Source organism: Idiotropiscis lumnitzeri, chromosome 14, assembly GCF_059441095.1.
Source record: "Idiotropiscis lumnitzeri isolate Australia: NSW breed Sydney's pygmy pipehorse chromosome 14, RoL_Ilum_1.0, whole genome shotgun sequence".
Classification (NCBI taxonomy): domain Eukaryota; kingdom Metazoa; phylum Chordata; class Actinopteri; order Syngnathiformes; family Syngnathidae; genus Idiotropiscis; species Idiotropiscis lumnitzeri.
In genome coordinates, this window is record NC_142404.1 from 3,535,862 (window position 1) to 3,544,245 (window position 8,384).

Sequence of the window (8,384 nt, forward strand, 5' to 3'; positions counted from 1 at the left end):
GTGGACTGAGGAAAGAGTCTGGAACGGGCCGCGCCTCCTACTGGTGGGCGAGCAGCTCCTCCCCTCCCCGCCTCACCTTCAGCTTCTCGGTCACCCATGGTAACGCTGGACTTGGAGAACCAGGACACGCTGGAGCCATGGTAGTTTGGACTCAGATCCAGCAGGAAAGACCTTGAAGATGCAGTCTTTCCCAGGGACAGACGGCCATTTTTGGGGCTGTCAGAGAAGTTTCTGTAAAAACAACTAGACAAGCCTGCACAAATGAATCAACCAGCCAAGATTGTCTTTGTCACTCGTGAGGAGCAGTCCGCCGGACCTCTCAGTGAGAAGGCCCAGAGAAAAGCTAAAAGCTTCCTGCTCCCGTGTGTTTTTATTGCATCACAGCAAAGCAATTTGAATATGCAAACTCATACAGAATGGAAAACTTGAACACTCTGACATTATCGCACCCGTCCACGCGCTTCCTGCTATTCTAACAGTTTCAGCTTCCAAGACATAAAGATATAGATAAAGATGTCCTTTAATAGTCCCACAATGGGGAAATTTTCAGTGTTACAGCAGCAAAGATATAGATCACACAGAGGCGGCAGCGTAATGTAGCCGTTTATGTATAACATTAGCAGCAGACATTCATAAAAAGCATAGAAATATACACAGTGTATACGTATATACACAAATCCCCCGTATATACATACTTATATCCCACAACATATATAAGTGTAAGGAAACACTCCTAATGCCTGTCCATGGTACTGAGGGGAAATAAAAACGCTGCAATGATAAAAAAATACTGAATGATTGAAAATATTTCACTGATAAGAATACTGCAATGATAAAAGTACTGTAATGGTAAGAGTACTGAAATGATAAAAAAAATACTGCAATGATGGAAAATACTGCAGTGAGAAAAGTACTGTAGTGATAAGAATACTGTAATGGTAAACGAAATACAGCATTAGTCAATATTTAAGTACAGCATTGGATAAAGCACAGTAGTAATGTGTATTGCATTCTAGGACTGCACAATTGCACTTATGCCCGGCCGTTTGTAGGCCTGACCTAATGTTTTTGTTAAAAAGTCTGACAGCAGCCGACAGGAAGGAGCGGCAAAATCTCGGTTTCGTACAGCAAGGGTGTAACAGTCTATCACTGAAGGAGCTGTGGAGTGTTCTAAGAGTGTCATTGAGTGGGTGGGCTGGGTTGTCCAGCATTGATGACAGTTTTGCCGTCATCCTCCTGCCCCCCACTGAGTCCACAGAGTCCAGGGAGCAGCCCAGGACAGAGCTGGCCCTCCTCACTAGTTTGTCCAGTCTCTTTTTGTCGCGGCCCGAGATGCCTCCTGCCCAGGAAACCACTCCATAGAAAATGACCGGTGAAACCACCGAGTCATAGAAATTCCTGAGGAGTGTCCCCCGAACGCCAAAGGACCTCCGCCTGCTGAGTAGGAAGAGTCTGTTCTGACCCTTCCTATAGGGAGCGTCTGTGTTGTCGCTCCAGCCCAGTTTATTGTTCAGATGAACACCCAGGTACTTATAAGTTGAGACCCTCTCAATGTCTGTTCCCTGGATATTCACTGGTGCAGGTGGAGAGTGCCGACGCTTGCAGAAATCCACCACTAACTCTTTGGATTTCCCAGCGTTGATTTGGAGGCAGTTCTGCTGACACCAGTCCACAAAACCCTGAGTAACCCCTCTGTACTTCCGATCGTTTCCGTCAGTGATGAGGCCGACAATCGCAGAGTCATCAGAGAACTTCTGCAGGTGACAGGTGGAGGAATTGTATTTGTAGTCCGAGGTGTAGAGGGTCAACAGGAATGGAGCCAGAACAGTTCCCTGCGGCGCTCCTGTGCTGCAGAGGAGCACGTCAGACACACAGTCCTGTGTTCCCATGGTTTGTGAGGTCATTGTGGATCTATGTGATGAGGTAGTGGGCCACTGCCGCCTGCTCCAGCTAGTCTCCCAATAGGGTGGACTGGATGGTGTTGAAAGCACTGGAGAAATCAAAGAACATGATCCTCACCGTGCTCCCCGCCTTCTCCAGGTGAGAGAGTGAAGTGTGGAGCAGGTAGATGATGGCATCATCCACACTGATGCCAGGCTGGTATGCGAACTGGAGTGGGTCCATCGAAGAGCTCACCAGGGGGCGCAAATGAACGAGGACCAGTCTCTCCAGGGTCTTCATCAGATGAGACGTCAGCGTCACTGGTCTGAAGTTGTTGAGCTCCTTCGGATGGGGGCATCTTTGGAACCGGAACCAGGCAGAATGTTTTCCACAGCTGGGGGACTCTGCCCAGCTTCAGACTCAGGTTGAACATGTGCTGGACGATTCCACACAGCTGGTCTGCGCATTATTTGAGGAGCTGGGAGCTAATCACATCTGGACCCGCTGCCTTCCTCGCCTTCATCTTCCTCAGCTGGTTCTTCACCTGAGATGTTGTGAGGAACAAGGCTGAGCAGGAGGAAGTGGTGGTTGTCTGATGTGGCTGGGATCTGGAGCCTGTGGAGAGAGAGAGGGGAGAGGGGGTGAGGAGAGAGAGAGGGAGAGAGGGTCTCGTTCGTAGAGGCAGGAGGGGTTGGTGGGGGCTGCAACAGGGGAGACTGAGCGGGGGCAGGCATTTGATCAAACCTATTGAAAAATAGGTTCAACTCATTTGCCCACTGAAAGCCCCCCCCTTCTGGGTCTTACCTGGTTGTCTGTGGCCTGAGATGGTTTTCAGGCCCCTCCAGACATCCCTGGCATTGTTCCCCTGCAGTTGTTCCTCCATCCGCATCCTGTAGGACTTTTTTCCCTCTCTGATCCTCCTTCTCTGCTGACGTTGCACTCTCTTCAGCTCCTCCTTGTCGCCTGACACAAAAGCCTTCTTTTTCTCCTTCAGGAGAGCTTTAATGTCCGGTGTGATCCAGGGTTTGTTGTTGGAGAAACATCTTACTGTCCTGGTGGGAGTGGTGTTCTCCATACAGAAATTAATATAGTCTGTAATTGTGTCTGTTAGACCATTAATGTCCTCCCTGTGGGCTTCGCTGAATACCTCCCACACAGTTGTGTTGAAACAGTCCTTTAAGGCCTCCTCGGCTTCTCCAGACCATCTCTGAACTGTTGCGTGTCACAGCTGGCTGCCTGCGGACCAGAGGTTTGTACACAGTCAGGAGAGCCACCAAGTTGTGATCAGCTTTGCCCAGCGGGGGGAAGAACAGTGATGTGTACGCCTCCTTGGTGTTGGCATAGAAAAGTTCCAACATTTTATTGTCTCTGGTGTGGCAGGTTACATATTGTGTGAATGAAGGCAGAGAGGAGGATGGAGAAACATGATTGAAGTCACCAGAGATAAGGAAAAAGGCATTTGGGTGTTGTGTTTGTAGCGTGCTCACAGCTGCAGTCACTACGTCACAGGCTGTCTCACTGTTAGCAGAGGGTGGCACGTACGCCGCCACCGCGATCACATGACTGAACTCTCGCGGTAAATAGTACGGACGGATAGTAACATCTTTTGGTTCACACTTCTGCTAAGTTTAAGCTGACCGGTTTCCTGTTCTAAACAGTTTGAGATGTGCACCTGTTTTGTGGCTTTCTGCCAGCGCAGACACTTCTGCTAATTCTGAACCACAAAGAGGTACATGTTCACTTGTGATCTTCTATTGACCTCTAAGCATAGGTTTGAAACTTGATAATATGACAACTTAATTTCTTTGACAGGGGCGGGGGCCGGCAATTTAGAGAGATTGTAGCCACAGGGCGGGGGACTGACGGGCTAAAAAGGGTCAAGTGCCGAGTTCTGCTCACCGAAAGCTCCTCAGCCGCTTAGTGCTTATAACTAAGCCTGAAAAGGACTTAAAAAAGTGGTTGATTTTTGAGATTTTTATTTTGTATATTGCGCTACACATTGAAACAATGGCGACAAATGTTAATGTCATTCAAATAAGCATTCACTCCCGAAAAGGAAAAAAACAAAGTCTGGCAAATTTACTGCCCTCGAATTTCATGCACTCACCCTTCCTGTGCGCGACGTGCACAAGGTCCTTGAATTGCTCCAGACTTCGGCGTCAGCCGCGATTTCCTGAAAGCTCAGCGCGGCAGCATCGTCGGGCGGGGCCACGGAGACCGGCCCAATCACCAAACCTTTGAACTTCAGCTAGGAGAAGGCGTCCAGCTTCTGACGCATATGCACAATATCGTGAGCGAAGCATAAAGAATGCTAACAGAGTAGCTCTGACCACAGGCATGTACTGTATACGCCACGAGTTAAGGAAAACTTACAAGGAAAACAATGTTGACGAAATAAGTGTGTTTTGAAAAAAAAACAACTGGAATGACATTTTATGTCTATAGAACTAAAGAAAACCAACTACCATTAAAGCAAAAATGTCCTTTGTTTTTATCCTTGTCAATTGAATCCGTCAAAATCTCTCAAAGTTCATGATGAAATGAAATTGCTCTTCTCCCCCAAATGGATCTGTCAGCATTGATACCGCGCTGAGCACATTTCTTTGCTAGTCAGGTTCGATCCTTCCATAAGGAATGGCTTGAACAAGAAACATGAAAACATCGTTTTTAAAAATAATATTTGATTTTATCTCTTTTTTTCAACACAAAAATAACCTGCCAACATTAACCGCCCCCAAAAAGTGACTTCCATATTTTTCAGACCATTTCAAATTCTTTCATTTCTCTCGACTTGTGACGCTATGCGGGGCGCGGATGTCGGCTTTTCATTTTGTTGTCTTTAATTAAAAGTACTTCCGACGAAATTTACATTCATCCGCATCCAATTGCTAGCAGCCGTCCACGTTTTTGTCATGCCAGATATAGAACTACTTCCTGTTTCTGTGTCTAAGAATCATAGAAAATGTAGTCCGACTCGCCTGATGCTTCAGACAGAGCGAATGGGAGCTAAGCATTCTGGGCTGAGCGTTTCCAGCGTTACAATGTGGGACTGGCGCCCGGGAAATGACTCAGCCACCTTCCAATAGTTGAAGGGACCGAACAAGTAAGGTTGGATCATGGTGAGTGAATTGCCTGAATTGTCAACCAAGATAGCCTGTGGCATTAGCCACAATATTAACACACACAGCAAGTGGTCACCAGTCATTTCATGTCCAGTCTGAACCTAGCATAATCACAGCAAATCCATCAAATAAACATCCTCTGAGTCCCGCTCTGCCTCTCTGTCGTATGGTGTTCCACAAGGTTCTGTTTTGGGGCCCTTGCTGTTTTTGCTCTACTTGCTGCCCTTAGGTTCCATCTGACGAAAACATGGAATTTCCTTCCATTGCTATACGGATGACAGTCAGATCTATGTCCCGCTGAGTAAAAAAGATGCTCTCTCCTTAAGCCAACTTTTGTCCTGTCGAGAGGAAATCAAAGCCTGGATGTCACTTAATTTCTTGAATTTCAACGAAAAGAAGACAGAAGTTCTGGTGTTTGGTCCCAGTGGCCCTTTTACTCTCAACCCTTTTGACCTCGGCCCCCTGACATCTCAGTCTCAAACTTGGCTTTTAAACTGGACAGTGACTTGAAATGAGATCGGCAAATCAGTGTTGTTGTTCGATTCAGCTTCTTGCATCTTTGGCAGCTGGCTAAAGTAGAGCCCTTTCTTTCAAAACAGTAATCCATGACTTGGTTACATCTCGGCTAGATTACAGTCACGCACTTTACTTTGGAGTCAGTCCAGTCCTCCCTCAACCGGCTCCAAAATGCTGCCGCTCGCTGGCACTCGGAAGACGGATCACCTCACCCCAATCTTGGCATAACTTCACTGGCTCCCAATAAAGTTTGATTTAAGATACTTGTGTTCATCTTGAAATATTTTCATGGCCTCACCCCAGCGTACCTCTCTGAGCTCCTCCACCCCTACGCATCAATTACAGCTCCAGCTGTTGTGAAATGCGCTAGAGAAATAAAGTTGTATTGTATTATATCTGGTACAATTACAATAAATGTGCTTCACGAACATAATGTGCCTTATGGCCAGGGAAATTTTAATTGTAGTTAGTTTTTACTTCATTTTTTAAGGATTTCTGAAATACACAACAGTAAAACAAAAACAAACTTCAAGAACAAAACAAAAAGGAAAGAGCAGAGGGTCACGAAAAGAAACAATGCATACACAAGTCAAGTTGTTTACCATCCTCAGCTTTCATAAAATAGTCACCATTTTGTCCAGTACTTTGTCCCCTTGTGCTGTTGTAGGCAAAGCGTGAACGTCATCATCTCCATGAAATGAATGTTTTTGACAGTTCTTCCTAATAATGCCAATGAGAGCTTTGTGATCGCTTTTTTTACACGCTGCAGTCACGATTTGAAAACGGTAAACATCATGGTTAACTTACAGAGTTCGGAATCAACCCGAGAAACAATGAGCATGGGTGGGGTCTCTGTGTTTATGTCAGTGGTTCTCAATTATTTCCTGTCACGCCCACCCCTACCAAGAAGAAAACAATTCGTGCTCCCCCACCACCATTTTATTTTACATTTCATCCTAATGTACATGTTCTTTGTGTATTGATGTTAGATTGTCAATAAAATATCGACATGGTCTTGTGGGAGGGCACTTTCTCTTATTCAAAAGAGATGGCATCACTACAGAAAAAGCGCAATGTGCAGGGAGCACAACTCACAGTTACAGTTAAGGAGCGCTGGTATTGATTGACACTGACCTTGGCAGGCATTTGACAGCAGCTGCGCCACAAAGGAATAACTTCCAGAGAGAATTTCCAATGAGGGAATACCCCTCCAATATGGTGCTCCGAGGAGACACATTTCAGGGCGATCTTTGCTTTCCAGGGGGCTTGACGAATCCGAATTGTGAAAATAGTGAAAACAGCATCAGAAAAACAAGCAAGCAATGCTTGCATGTCGTGCTGCGGACATACTGATGATTTCATGAATTTATTTGCAGTTGTTATATCATTTACTATGTTTTCATAGACCAGTTTACACTTGCAAATACTTCTTAAAATTGGAATTTTGATATGTAGAGCTGGGCACTTGAGCCGTTTTTCTCTTTATACACAAACAGTAGGTGGTGGCACTTTTGACCCGTTCTGAGGCAATTTTTGTCGTTTGCCTATTTCGCGAGTTGATTCATCACACGCACGAGGGCCAATTTGTGGGCCGGACAAAAATCAACCTCCGGCCTTTGTTAATCGAATTTAAAATTTGTTGCCCCCTCCTCCTTACCCCAAAAATGTGGGTCAAACCGGGCCTGTAGGGCCGGGCCGTTCCGTCCCTGAGACGGGCTGCCCAGCTCTGTTTATATGTTTTGTATTCCTTAAAATGTAAAATGTTTGAAAAGTACATGAAGTCCATCATTGCTATGAATATTTTCTTTGTCAAACGCAAGTCAGTCCCTCTATATACATGCTTTTTACTTTGTACCCTACCTAATACCAACCTTCTCTGAATACTATATAATTATTGAGTAAAATGTTCATCTTTTAAGTAAAAGCAATATCAGTTTAATGTTTGAAACACTTTAAAAATAAGATTCATTATAAAGATACTTTGGAAAGGATATTATCTTCAAACAATAATAATTATGATGTTTTTTTTTATTCTTTTTGGAGCGTTTATTATTTTTTCATTTCATTATTACTGTTGTTTCTTCTGTCATTGTAATTGTTAGGACGATGATTTTGACAAATTATGTTGATTATAAGGATGATGACGATAACAATGTTCAAGTGAATGAAAGGGTGATTTTTGTGTGTGGAAATCTGTGGACATGTTTTTTCTGTTCATGTATGGTCCTAAATAAAATATAAAAATCAAGTCTGGTTAAAAAAAATGGATTGCTTGTTTCTTTTTCAGCCAATTACAATGAGTTGATGAAAGCTTTAATGAATTGACAACTTCACTGTGGAGCATATTCTGTAAGGTGGCTATGTGGGGGGTTGCTATGATATTCTCTTATGTATAAATGTTTCTGGTTCAGACTTGAAGTCCTCAAATAATTTGTCTTTGTTATTTTGACATTCACAAGTAATTTCTAAAGGAGCCTTTAAAAAAGGTTTCAGCTTTGAAGAGGCCTAGGAGCTTTGCCCTTTTACAGGCATATGTCTTGCTTTGACTTGACTGAAAGTGGGCAAGTTGTGCCTAGCAGACACAAGTACAGGGACTCAGGCACTCTCAGGGAATCTGGCCTTCGACAAGGCAGATTACTCCAAGGAATGACTCGACTGCAGTATAATAATTTCTCCTCACTTGTACCTCTGGGCAGGTTTCTCAGCGGAAATGTTTCTCTCTATGTATGTAAAGATAAGGCTGTGAGTGTCGACACCAATGCACAGCATCTAAACCTTTGCATCAGCTGACCGTCTCGGAGGAGTTGAGATACTGCTTCAATTTACTTTTGGAGAAACATTTCTGAACCAGGAATGTGTTTGACC